The following is a 14,791-nucleotide window of genomic DNA, read 5'->3' on the forward strand; positions in this document are numbered from 1 at the left end:
AACTTGAAATAAATTCTGACTCCTTATCCTGCATACAAAGTCCTTTAGTCCTTTGCCTTTATTTAAACCTTATCCAATAGTACTCTCCTTTTCAGTCATTTTGTTTATGTACACTGACTTTCTATTTATTCAACAGTGCAACTTGTTTTTTTAACCTTATAATTTTTGTTGTCTATGTCTGGAATGTTTTTCTTCCTGATTTTATATTGCCAGTGCTTCATTTAAATGTCACTCTCTGAGGGGTGCCTGACTGGCTCTGTCAGTAGAGCATGCTACTCTTGATCTCAGGGTTATAAGTTGAAGCCCTACGTTGGGTGTAGAGATTACTTAAAAGAAAATCCCTGGACGCTTGGGTGGCTCAGTTGGTTGGGTGTCTGCCTTTGGCTCAGGTCATGATCCCGGGGTCCTGGGATTGAGTCCTGCATGGGGTTCCTTGCTCATCAGGGAGACTGCTTCTCCCTCTCCCTCTGCCTGCCACTCTCCCTGCCTGTGTTCTCTCCCTCTCTCTCTTTCTGACAAATAAATAAAATCTTTAAAAAAAAAAGTAAAATCTTAAAAAGAAATAAGAATAAAAATAAATGTCACCCTCTGAGAGGCCACTTCTGACCACCAATCCCAAGTAGTCATCCACACACATACTATGTCATTACCCATTTTAATTATTTGCATAACACTTATTTCTATCATATATTTTTCTCTTTATTTAAATGTAAAAGTTTCTTTTGTCTTTCACTGGAATATGAGTTCACACAGAATCATTCATTTCTATGGCCTTAGATCATGAGACTGCATGAAGAACTGTGCCCATACATTTGCTCTTCTTATGAAGCTTCTTTTTTCAGCTTTATTGGTGTATAATCAACAAAAAAATTGCAGAATATTTAAAGTGTGCAATATAATGCTTTGATATACCTGTGCATTATGAATAGATTCCCCCATCGAGTTAATTAACAAATCCAACACTTCACATATTTACCTTTTTTTCATGAGAACATTTAAGTTCTCCTCTCTTAGCGAATTTCAATTTTATAATACAGTGTTATCAACTAGAGACACCATGTTATACATTAGATCCTCAGGTTTTATTTACTTTATAACTGGGAGTCCATCCTCTTTTACCAACAACTCCTTATTTCCCCCACTTCCCAGTCCCTGGCAAACACTTTGCTGCATAAGATTGGTTTCTTAATTTCTCTTTCTGATAGTTCATTGCTGGTGTATAGAAATACAACTGAGTTTTGTATATTGATTCTGTATCCTCCAACTTCACTGAATTTATTAGTTATAATGGGTTTTGATGGAGTCTTTAGTGTTTTCCATATACTTTAGTAATCTCTCTACTTTTAGTCTTTTTAATCTTTGGCTCTTGATATTTAAAGTCAAGTTAGAATTGTAAAATGTTCTCTCTAATACACTCCTGTCTGCTGCAATTGAACACCATGGATTTTGGGACAATTGGTTCTACTATAGATTTTCATAACATCGATATGAGTCCAAAACTCAAGAATGAATTATCTCCATCCCAAGGACTTTAGAAAAAACATCCTGACTGTGTGACTATTTTGGAGTAGTATTAGAGAGTATGATACAAAGCAAGGATTAACAACTATGGACCTTACATCAAACCCAGCCCATCAGTTGTTTTTATAAATAAAGTTTAATTGCAACACAGTCATGCATTTATGTATGGTCTGTGACTATTTCATGCTGTCAAGGCCAAGTTAACGATTTGTCACAAAGAACATATGGCCTGAAGAGCTTAAAATGTTTGCTATCTAATACTTCATAGGAAAACTTTGCTGACCTCTGCTATAAGCTTTGTTTTATAAAAAAAATATAACACCAGTCTACATGATTTACACTGATACAGCATGGTTTCTAAATCCCTCGTTTATTCTGTTCCTTCTCCTTGGTACACATTTTGTAAATTATTTCTTAATATGGCTGCATTATTGTACATAATGCTTTCCACATGCTCAGGGCTGTAAAAATCTACAGTAAAATTTTTACCATATCATATATGTGTTTCTACTTTCATCTTTGGGCTCAAGGGAGGTATATCCACAAATCTATTTTTTAACAATACTGTGTCACATGTGTATACTTACATCCCATTAAAGGAGTAGGTCAAAGAAACTTTAGTTCTATAAACTCTGTCTAAAATGCAAACTTAGATTGATTAAAAAATGTTTACTTGATTAAGTAAATTTTAATTCTAAAGGACAGCTAGATCTGAGTAATTTTGTTTATCTGTCACCTTTGGTGTTCTTTACTCTTACTTTATTTTTAAGCAGACTATCTCTATTTCACAAGAAAATGACCAGCCAAAGCTAAAACTTGACTAGTCCCAGTCTCAGAAAGAGGAAGACTCTAGCTAAATGTTCATAGAAATAACTCCATTTAAATTTTGATTAGTTCTGCTTTGATCATGTGCCTACACCATGTCTTAATCTACTAACATTGATCTCAAATCCACATCCACCTGGTTTGGAGTCACTGGGGACACTGGATTGATAATCTAGTAGATGGAGGAGGTTTGCTTTCAAAAGAAAAAGATGTCTTACAGACTAAAACCTAACAAAGGACCATTGCATTCATTTTACTTCATTTGATACTAATGGACAATAATTTCAAATTATTCCTTAAGCTTTCATTAGCTCAAATTAATATCAATTGGTGTACATCACACTAAGGCCTAGGGATCATACTAAAGCAAAAAAAAAAAAAAAAAGAAATGAAAAAAGAAAAGAAAAAAACATGGTTGGAAAGATAAGAAGAAACTAATAGAGATGCATTTCATTACTGCCATATGCACATTTGTGTTACCAAATCTAACAAAATTGTTAATTTGTTAGAATTCAAGTCTATTTAGTCAATGCAAGTAGTGCCTATCATTAACAATAATATGTTCCCAATTTTATTTATTTATTTATTTATTTATGTTAATCACCATACATTACATCATTAGTTTTTGATGTAGTGTTCCATGATTCACTGTTTGCATATAACACCCAGTGCTCCATGCAGAACGTGCCCTCTTTAATACCCATCACCAGGCTAACCCATCCTCCCACCTCCTTCCCCTCTAGAACCCTCTGTTTGTTTTTCAGAGTCCATTGTCTCTCTTGGTTCATCTCCACCTCTGATTTCCCCCCCTCATTCTTCCCCTCCTGCTATCTTCTTCTTCTTGTTTTTTTTTTTTTTAACATATAATGTATTATTTGTTTCAGAGGTACAGATCTGTGATTCAACAGTCTTACACAATTCACAGTGCTCACCATAGCACATACTCTCCCCAATTTCTATCACCCAGCCACCCCATCCCTCCCACCCCCCACCACTCCAGCAACCCTCAGTTTGTTTCCTGAGATTAAGAATTCCTCATATCAATGAGGTCATATGATACATGTCTTTCTCTGATTGACTTATTTCACTCAGCATAACACCCTCCAGTTCCATCCACGTCATTGCGAATGGAAAGATTTCATTCCTTTTGATGGCTGCATAATATTCCATTGTATATATATATATATATATATATATGACATCTTCTTTATCCATTCATCTGTCGATGGACATCTTGGCTCTTTCCACAGTTTGGCTATTGTGGACATTGCTGCTATAAACATCGGGGTGCACATACCCTTTGGATCCCTACGTTTGTCTCTTTGGGGTAAATACCCAGTAGTGCAATTGCTGGATCATATGGTAATTCTGTTTTCAACTTTTTGAGGAACCTCCATACTGTTTTCCAGAGTGGCTACACCAGCTTGCATTCCCACCAACAGTGTAGGAGGGTTCCCCTTTCTCCACATCCCCGCCAACATCTGTTGTTTCCACCAGTCAGAATGGCTAAAATTAACAAGTCAGGAAATGACAAATATGTACCCAATTTTAAAATTTCAATCTTACATGTTATTTATTCATGAATTTGTTCACTTAATAAATATTTGTTGAGTTCCTACTCTGTGCTTGGCACTTTTCCAGGGGACTTGGAATGTAATATTGAACTATCCCGGCATGGTCCCCAACATGCTGAGGTTTAAGCACAATGTGGACCCAAATCTTAAATAACTTATTATTTGGCCTCAGCTGTGATAAGGACTATAAAGTATATACATTAGTCTTCTCTGATTCCATAGAATATTTTAGTCTTCACTCTTTTATACCAGCCTGCTAAAACTAAAAGATTCTATGGAATCGGAGAAGACTTTTTGGAAGAATGAAATTTAAACCTAAGATTTGGTTGAGGAATATGAGTAGCTAGGTAAAAAAGTCTCTGTGTGTCCATGTGTGTTGGTGGTAGATGAAGGGCAAAAAAGAGTTTTCCAGTGTTAAAGTCAGTAGGGAGACCTGAAGAGGGTGAGGATGTATGACACCATAGTAAGATGGTAAGATATATGCAGGACCATATGGATCTTTTAAAGGCTTTTTTACTTTATCCTAAGAACAATGGAAAGCCATTGAACTGCTTGCAGCAGAGGAGTGACGTAGGGAGATTTGTGGTTTTAAAAGATCACTATGTTTGTGTATGGGGAATGCTTTAGGATACTCAGTAGAAGGTTATCAAAACAGTCTTTTAGAGAGGACTGCTTATAATGTGGAGGTGACAGTCATTAGTCATTGTCTGAGACACACAAATAACTGGCCTGAGACCATTTTTGAAAGTAGAATCAATAGGTCTTAATGATTGTCTGCTTTTATGTGCACATATAAATATGACTCACTCCTTTAATCTAATGTTAATCATCATGAAGATATGTTTTTAAACAAAAGTAACTGATATGTTACTTAGATTGCATTAGGAACCTAATTAGTTGCTATGACCTGAATTTTTTAATGGACAAGAAGTTAACTAAAGCTTTTCAAAATAATTTTTCCTCTTTGGGAATAATAATTTATTTTCTGACTTTGATAAATATATTTCATAGCCAAGAAACTATAAAATATCTTCAAAATGTACCAATGGCATTTCTGTCTCACTGGCTTTTTGGAAATCCAAGGAAAAATAAAGTTGCCCAGAGTAAAGGAACAAAAAAGTTTTAAGAAGGAGAAAGACAGTTGAGAAAAATAAAGAGCAGAACAAGGACACCCAGAGGGAACATACAGTCTACCCACTTTTCGGTCTTACCTAAATTTGAAATATCCAAGGAGCCAACTCTATATACAGGAGAAACAGGTATCCAAGCTTTCCCGACTCTTAAGTTTGCACTGACCTCTTTTAAATGCTCCACAGTTTACACTTACTCTTCTGTAACTGAAATTGTCTGACTACACAGAAGCCTGCCCATGAGCAGTGACCTCCCCAAGTCTTGTTCTTTTTCTCTTTCTGTGTCAGGACATAATAATAATAGCATATTGAGAACTTTTACATGTTCTTATATATGAGAACATGGCAAGCTTTGTTTCATGTGATTTACTTGCCTTAACTCATTTAATCTTTACAACAAATCTTTGAGGTGGTTCCATTGCCACCACTTTACTGATGAAGGGATTGTGACACAACAAGGTCACACTCTTCCCCCAAGGTCACTGAGTTAGTAAATGGCAGAGATGGGATCTGAGCATACATGGTTTAGCTTCAGCCCGAGCCCTTGATCGCTTGTTCTACTAACCCTAATATAGCAGACACGTAGCAATAGCTACAATCCATGGGGCATCCTTTTGCCAGGCACTGGTGGCTCAAAAAATCCTGCAAACAATCTAAGCAACACTTTTAAGGTAGGCATTATTATTCCCATTTTCAGAAAAGGAATTGATGGCTCAGAAAGCTTAATCCTTTTGACACAGGTCATATAACTAGTAGAAAACAGAGTCAAATTCCATAGTCAGATACGTCTGGATACAAAAATTATTCCATTTTAACATCAAGAAAACTCAGATCCTAGTTTTAGTTTTATCACTGACAGTATGACTGTGAACATCATTTAATCTCCCCAGCTTCAGTTCACTTGACTGTAAAATAAAAGTGATTCTCAAACTTGAGTAGTCTCAGAATATCCTTGGGGTATATGTTATAAATGCAGATTTCCTAGTCAATCCTAAATAGCTTGATCAAGTAGATAAGGGTGGGGGTCAAATCATAAGCATTTGAACAATCTGATTCAAGTGAATGTAGACCATACTGCTGCAGAAGTAGCTGACCTCACCTTGAAACAGTCATTAACCAAATGTTGCTTTTGCTTTGCTCTGTTACGACTTTGACTGAGACTCGACCATCCTCTCCATCGTTCTCTCCAGATAGCACCTTGCAGATAGCAACTTAAAACATTTGAGAATAATTGATTTAGTGGCGCCTGGGTGGCTCAGTCTGTTAAGCGTCTGACTCTTAATTTTGGCTCAGATAATTTTCTCAGGGTTGTGAGATTGAGCCCCATGTTGGGCTCCACACCCAGCTCGGGATTCACTCTCTCCCTCAGTCCCTCCACACAACCCCTGCTGCTCTCTCTCTCTCTGTCTCTAAAAAAAAAAAAAAAGAAGAAGAAGAATTGATTTAGTGTGTCAACTACACTCAAATTAAAAGAAAAAAAAAATTAAAAAGCGAGACACCGGAGAGCTTACTTTCCCTCTCTACCATGTAAGAGCACAGCAAGAAGGTAACCATCTAGAAACCAGGAAGAGAGCCCTCACCAGTAACTGACCATGCTGGCTCCTGATCTCAGATTCCCAGTCTCCAGAAGTGTGAGAAAATAAATTTCTATTGTTTTTTTTTTAAAGCTTTTATCTATTTATTTGACAGAGAGAGACACAGCGAGAGAGGGAACACAAGCAGGGGATGTGGGAGAGGGAGAAGCAGGCTCCCCACAGAGCAGAGAGCCAGATACGGGGCTCAATCCCAGGACCCTGGGACCACAACCTGAACTGAAGGCAGACGCTTAACGACTGAGCCACCCAGGCGCTCCTGTTTTTTTTTTTTTTTTTTTAAGATTTTATTTATTTAGTTGAGAGAGAGAGTGTGTGTGAGAGAGCACAAGGATGGCATGAGGGGCAGAGGTAGAAGCAGACGCCCCACTGAGCAGGGAGCCTGATGCAGGACTTGGTCCCAGGACTCCGGGTTCATGACCTGAGCTGAAGGCAGATGCTTAACCGACTGAGTCACCCGGGTGCCCCAAATTTCTATTGTTTAAGCCAAAAGGAAAAATCTATTCAATTGTATAACCTATTGGATTCAGAGAGCCCAGTTCACCACTTATTTCCAGCATTTATCATAGTGCTTAATAGTAGATATTTAGGGCGCCTGGGTGGCTCAGTTGGTTAAGCGACTGCCTTCGGCTCAGGTCATGATCCTGGAGTCCCGGGATCGAGTCCCACATCGGGCTCCCTGCTCGGCGGGGAGTCTGCTTCTCCCTCTGACCCTCCTCCCTCTCATGCTCTCTGTCTCTCATTCTCTCTCTCTCGAATAAATAATAAAATCTTTTAAAAAAATAGTAGATATTTAATATTTGCTTAATGAGTGAATCATATTCATTATATTTTACTCTATAATATTTTTAAGATGTAAACATTTAAGGGAAACAATCTGAGAGTAAATCCTAATATATGTATGTCATCTCTGTAAGCAGAGAATTTGGATACCATGCCGACGGCTTTATTTAATATACTTTCTTGATGCCACCACCTGGTCTAGATTCTATTCACATGACATCAGAATTACTGCCACAGTGAGTCTTCCTCCCTGGAGTCACTCCTTTAGAATACAGTCTGGATGCTTTTTTCATAGCACAGCCTTTTAAAGTATTATTTCATCAACACATTCGTAATGATCAAAATCCTTAAATTGCTCTCTGGTTTCTCCTATATTAGGTGTAAACTTCTCTCTCTTATTTTTGGACTTCCTGTGCATTTAATTAAAAATAATTTCTTTGTCTTTATAATTCCCTAGTGCCCAAAGCATATCTCGCATTTCAACCAGGATCGTCTGCTCACTATTTTGGGAACACACACACGCAAGGCTGTTCCTTTGATTTGGCCTTTCCCCTTTGCACTTTCACTTTGCCACATTCTTTTTGTTCTTCAAAGTCTGGCTCAGATTTCATCTTTTTGAAGACAATTTGACTGATTCTGATATTAAACCATATTTTGTTTCATGTTATTCTTTCTTCCTGACCTAACTGTAACCTTCCTAAAGAGAGAATCCATATGTACTCCAGAATGATATTTTTCAATCTGCTGGTCCTGGGTCTCGATCAACATTTGTTGATGATTTATAATAGAATAACTGAATGGAGTAGAGAAGAAAGCAAAGACAACATCAGAATGTTTCGCTATATAAACCTAAGGGTTTTTTTCATGAAACTTTTCTTTTTGTTGAATTGTGTGCATGAATGCTGGTTCACAATACAAATGCATTTCTAAACTGTGGATCTTAGTTCAAAAAGTTTGAAAGCTACTGTTCTATAGAACCAAACACAGCATTGATCACTTTATAAAAATTCAGTAGGCACCTGCCATTTGATTGGTTGAAATGACTCTGAATTAATATATACAACCAATGGTAGGAAAGTAGGTCTGGTGTTGCAAAAAATAATCATATTGGTGCTAAAGCAGTATACTAAAATATGATTTATTTAATCACTTAACACTTGCAAAGGAGGATTTAGTTTACAAATATGTTATGACTTACTCAGTATTCCTTAAACTTTCCATTATTCTGGTTTTTAAATTTAATCTCCTTTCTAATGGAAAATCAACTCCTGGTTGTGTATTTGACAAGAACAGGAAGACTAATGGGCTTGTGTTATTTTTTTTTAAGCACCGAGTGAGAAACGGATTTAAAAGTTGACCTAATATGTTTTAGTTTAATGAGTTTTAGACTTTAGAGCTTTATTTCACCTCACCGTAAACACCTGAATTCTAAATCTAATACTTCTCTCCATGGGATTTTCTATAATCTAGGAAGAAAAATAAAGGTTTTGAGCTTTTAGAATTGGTATAGAAAGTGCCTAATTTCAGAACTAAGTCACCAGTGCAGGCTGCATTACATGGAATCAGTTTGTAATGAAATCTATATCAAGGCCATGTTCCATTGGTTTATACTTCAGCAGCGACCTTTGAGGGAAGCAGAAAAGATGACAAGAGGATAAAGCTAGGTCTTTTATTAACTAATATTTGATGATAAATGGCAAACTATGGAGCAGTAGCAGTCAACGGCAAGCTTCTCTGAAACACCACATGTGAATGAATTATAATGATGGCAAAATCCTGTCACATTTTCCTATCCAATGTCTTCTTCAGCAGTTTTTTTTTTTTTTAAGATATTTATTTATTTATTTATTTGACAGAGAGAGACACAGCGAGAAAGGGAACACAAGCAGGGGGAGTGGGAGAGGGAGAAGCAGGCCTCCCGTCGAGAAGGGAGCCCGACGTGGGGCTTGATCCCAGGACCCTGGGATCATGATCTGAGCTGAAGGCAGACGCTTAACGACTGAGCCACCCAGGTGCCTTAAAAACTTCAGCAGTTTTTAAGTGATAGTATTTACTGATCATCTTTCTGCCTAATGTCAAAGTTTTGTTTCTCTCTTTTTTTTTTTTTAAAGAGAGAAGAAAGAGGGCTTTTGTTTGGTTGGTTTTCTTCTCTTTTGCTTTACAAAGTGAAAAAGGAAGTCAAGGCGACACAGAGCAAACAAAAATTGCAAATACAGCAAACATGCATTTTTTTTGAGAGGCAATAATAACGTGTAAAATAAGGATGGTATTAAAGCCTAGTAAATCAGGGCAGAGAGGACATAAGAGGAAGCAGGGGTGGTGACGGCATCCCCGGCCGGCAAGAGGGCTTTAGATAACCAGGCATGACCACACACGGAGAAGAAAAAACATACACGAATCACAGATCATATTTCACTTGGGAATCTGAGAGTCATAAAGCCTTTGCATTTTAAAGCTGGAAGGGACTTAGTTCAACACTCTCATTTCACAGAAGAGGAAATTAAATCATGTTCTGCTAAGCTATACAGTATGTATTCCATGTTTGTAAAAATTGCAAGCAGCTTTTCAGAACCAGCCTTACACACTGGATAAAATATATATTTGTCTCCCTCCCCCGCATCCCTTTCCACTGTTTCCCTGCAAACTCTCTTTATCCTTTTTCCCCTCTTACTTTCTACTATTATTTCTTTTTATTTTATTTATTTATACCCTAAGTGTCTTCAAATTTTCAGGTGGAAGGCTGGGCATGGGAAATATGTGATCCTCGCCTCTAGAAGTTTCATGATCTGATGGGTGAGAGAGATGATACAGAAGACAATAACACTACAGGAATGTAAGTTAAATAAAGGGGGATTAGTGTGTGAGTCTATAATTTTCTATTAAAATGACAACTCGGCCATTCTCTAGATACATGGAGAATGTGATGATTAAGCTGAATTTTAAAGTATTGATAAGAGTTAGATTTTTCTAAAGAATATAAGGTGAAATAGTGTTTTGTTTATATTAGCATGGGTATAAGCCGAGATGGAGGAAGAGGAGAGACTGTTATGTAGGTAGTGGTTTAGCTATAATACTCTGGGTAAAGTCTATCTCATTAAAGAGATTTGTTTTTCTACCTATATTTACTCCCTAAGTGATCCCATTCTGCCTCATGATTTTAAATACCATCTACTATTTTTTCACAATGGGTGTGCTTCTACAACACAGGTGTCGTGCAATCCACCGCTAAACCTAAACCAAAAGGGGAAAAGGAAAAGCCTCATATCAACATTGTCACCATTGGACACAGATTTGGGCAAGTCTACCACTACTGGTCATCTGATCTACCGCGTGGTGGGATCAACAAGAAAACTATCGAAAAATCTGAGAAGGAGATTGCTAGACGGGAAGGGGCTCCTTCAAGTGTAGCTGGGTCTTGGATTAACTGACAGTTGAACGTGAACAGGGTATCACCGTTGATATCTCTCTGCGGAAATTTGAGACTGACTGTCATGGGCCCATTATTGATGCCCCAGGACACAGAGACTTTATCAAAAACATGATTCCAGGCACATCTCAGGCTGACCGTGCTGTCTTGATTGTTGCTGCTGGTGTTGGTGAACTTGAAGCAGGTAGCTCCAAGAACAGGCAGAACTGTGAGCATGCCCTTCTGGCTGACATACTGGGTGTGAAACAACTAATTGTCGGTGTTAACAAAATGGATTCCACTGAGTCATCCTATAGCCAGAAGAGATGCAAGGAAATCATTAAGGAAGGCAACACCTACATTAGGAAAATTGAATACAACCCTGACACAATAGCATTTGTGCCAATTTTTGGTTGGAACGGTGACAACATGCTGGAGCCAAGTGCTAACATGTCTTGGTTCAAGGGATGGGAAGTCACCCATAAAGATGGGAATGCCAGTGGAACCACATGCTTGGAGCTCTGGATTGCATTCTGCCACCAACGTCCAACTGACAAGCCCTTGCGTATGTCTCTCCAGGACGTCTACAAAATTGGTGGTATTGGTACTGTCCCTATGGCCCAGGTGGAGATTGGTGTTCTTAAACCTGTCAATGGTGGTCTCCTTTGCTTTAGTCAATGTCACAACTGAAGTAAAATCTGTTGAAATGCACCATGAAGCTTTGAGTGAAGCTTTTGCTGGGGACAATGTGGACTTCAATGTCAAGAACATATCTGTCGGGGTGCATGTACCCTTTCGGATCCCTACTTTTGTATCTTTGGGGTAAATACCCAGTAGTGCAATTGCTGGACCATATGGTAGCTCTATTTTCAACTTTCTGAGGAACCTCCATACTGTTTTCCAGAGTGGCTGCCCCAGCTTGCATTCCCACCAACAGTGTAGGAGGGTTCCCCTTTCTCCGCATCCCCGCCAACATCTGTCCTTTCCTGACTTGTTAATTTTAGCCATTCTGACTGGTGTGAGGTGGTATCTCATTGAGGTTTTGATTTGGATTTCCCTGATGCTGAGGGATGTTGAGCACTTTTTCATGTGTCTGTTGACCATTTGGATGTCTTCTTTGGAAAAATGTCTGTGCATGTCTTCTGCCCATTTCTTGATTGGATTCTTTGTTCTTTGGGTGTTGAGTTTGATGAGTTCTTTATAGATTTTGGACCCCGATGTTTATAGCAGCAATGTCCACAATAGCCAAACTGTGGAAAGGGCCAAGATGTCCATCGACAGATGAATGGATAAAGAAGATGTGGTATATATATATACAATGGAATATTATGCAGGCATCAAAAGGAATGAGATCTTGCCATTTGCAATGACGTGGATGGAACTGGAGGGTATTATGTTGAGCAAAATAACTCAAACAGAGAAAGACATGTATCATATGACCTCACTGATATGAGGAATTCTTAATCTCGGGAAATAAACTGAGGGTTGCTGGAGTGGGGGGTGGGGTGGGAGGGAGCGGGTGACTGGGTAATAGACACTGGGGAGGGTATGTGCTCTGGTAAGCACTGTGAATTGTGCAAGACTGTTGAATCTCAGATCTGTACCTCTGAAACAAATAATGCAATATATGTTAAGAAAAAAAAAAAAGAAGAAGAAGAAGGTAGCAGGAGGGGAAGAATGAAGGGGGGGAAATCGGAGGGGTAGACGAACCATGAGAGACGATGGACTCTGAAAAACAAACTGAGGGTTCTAGAGGGGAGGGGGGTGGGAGGATGGGTTAGCCTGGTGATGGGTATTGAGGAGGGCACGTTCTGCATGGAGCACTCGGTGTTATGCACAAATGATGAATCATGGAACACTACATCTAAAACTAATGATGTAATGTATGGGGATTAACATAAGAATAAAAAAAATAAACAAACAAACAAAAAAGAACATATCTGTCAAGGATGTTCGCCCTGGCAATGTGACTGGTGACAGCAAAAATGACCCATCCATGGAAGCAGCTGGCTTCGGGGCTCATGTGATTATCCTGAACCATCCAGGCCAAATCAGTGCTGGATATGCACCTCTGCTGGATTTTCACCCGGCTCACATTGCTTGCAAGTTTTCTGAGTTGAAGGAGAAGATTGATCATCGTTCTGGAGAAAAGCTGGAAGATGGCCCCAAGTTCTTAAAATCCGATGATACCGCTATTGTTGATATGGTGTGTTGAGAACTTCTCTGACTATCCTCCTCTGGGCTGTTTTGCTGTTTGTGACATGAGACAGACGGTTGCTGTGGGTGTCCCCAAAGCAGTGGACAAGAAGGCAGCTGGAGCTGGCAAGGTCACCAATCCACCCAGAAAGCTCAGAAAGCTAAATGAATATTATTCCTAATACCTGCCACCCCAGTGTTAATCAGCGGTGGGAGAACGTCTCAGAACTGTTTGTATCAATTGGGCATTTAAGTTTAATAGTAAAAGGCTGGTTAATGGTAACAATGCCTCGTAAAACCTTCAAAAGGAAAAGAGAATGTTTTGTGGACCATTTGTTTTGTGTGTGTGGCGGGGGGGGGGGGGCGGCAGTTTTAAGTTATTAGCTTTTAAAATCAGTACTTTTTAATGGAAACAACTTGACCAAAAATCTCACAGAATTTTGAGACCCATTAAAACAAAAGCTTATTGAGAAAAAAATAATAAAATAAACAAATAAATAAATAAATGCCATCTACTTGCTGATGACACCCCAATCTATTTTTTAGCCTGTACTTCAGACTCGTGTATATCCAACTGCTTACTCTACATCTCCCTTCTGAAGTCTAACAGGTATTTTTAATACAAATTATCTAAAAATAAGATCTGTGATTCACTTCCAAACCCTTAATTACTGCAAATTCCCCACCTAATTGCTGAGGTAAAAACCTTAGAGTCAGCTTACCTTCCTTTCTCCTTCAACCCAGGTATTCTAACTATATCTTTTCAAAGAATCTCACTTGGTTTTTATTATCACTAATGCAACTATTATAGTCCAAGCCTCCTGGATATGATATAGCTTTCTAATAGGTTTCTCTGTGTCTACTCTCCTCCTTTCCAATCTATTCTCATTATAGCAGCCAGATAGATCCCATTTAAAAATGGGTTTCCATGTCGTTCCTTTGCTTTAAAATCTTCTCATATCATCTAAAGTAAAAGCCACAGTTCTTAATGCAACCACATGGCCCTCTGTGATCTGGCCATTTGTTATTTCTGTACTCTAATCACCAACTCCTCACTTCTGTCTCACTCACCTCTAGTCATATGGTCCTCACTTTGCTTCTGACACAGCAGGCACACTCATGCCACAGGATCTTTGCTCTTGGCATTCTCTTTACTAGGAATCTTCTGCCCCAGATATTCACAAAGCTCCCTTTCTTGCTTCCTTCAAGCCACAACTCAAATGTCACATTCTCATGAGATTTCACTATCCATCTTACCTAAAATATACTGTACATGTGTATCTTAGTTTTGCTTTTCATGTTTCGTGTTTGTTTTTGGTTTTGATTTTGGTTTTTTTGGTTGTTGTTGATGTGCTGTTACCATGTACTAGAGCATAAGATCTACAGGGACAGTGTCCTTACCTTAATGATCGGTTCTCACAAGTTGGTACAAACCAGCTCCAATACGCCCCTCCTCATGGATATCTGTAATACGAATGGGAAAAAACTTCTCCTGCCCAAAGGCACTTTCTCATCATTGGAAATTCCATTATTGGAAGTGCCTTAGGATAAACATAGGCTTTCCATCTCTCTCTAAATGCTGACCTCTTGGGAAAAGAAACACATCAAGTTAAATGAATTATTAATACATTAGCATAAGATTATTAGTTGCATATTTTGCTTCCATGTTAACTTTCTCTTAAAGTGACTAAAAAGTGGGGTTTTGCAGGTGGGGGAACACAAGGATAAACCTGAAAAATGTAACAATACCTGGGTGAAAGAGAC

At 38.5% G+C, this 14,791-nt stretch overlaps 1 pseudogene; it reads left to right on the forward strand.

Moving 5' to 3' along the window:
• The first annotated feature begins 10,449 nt into the window (after positions 1-10,449).
• Positions 10,450-13,276, forward strand: LOC135363731 (elongation factor 1-alpha 1-like; annotated as a pseudogene).
• The last annotated feature ends 1,515 nt before the right edge of the window (positions 13,277-14,791 follow it).

This window comes from Mirounga angustirostris, unplaced genomic scaffold, assembly GCF_029215605.1.
Source record: "Mirounga angustirostris isolate CCGP_5_RB_7025 unplaced genomic scaffold, mMirAng1.0.hap1 SCAF_3, whole genome shotgun sequence".
NCBI classification, from domain to species: Eukaryota; Metazoa; Chordata; class Mammalia; order Carnivora; family Phocidae; genus Mirounga; species Mirounga angustirostris.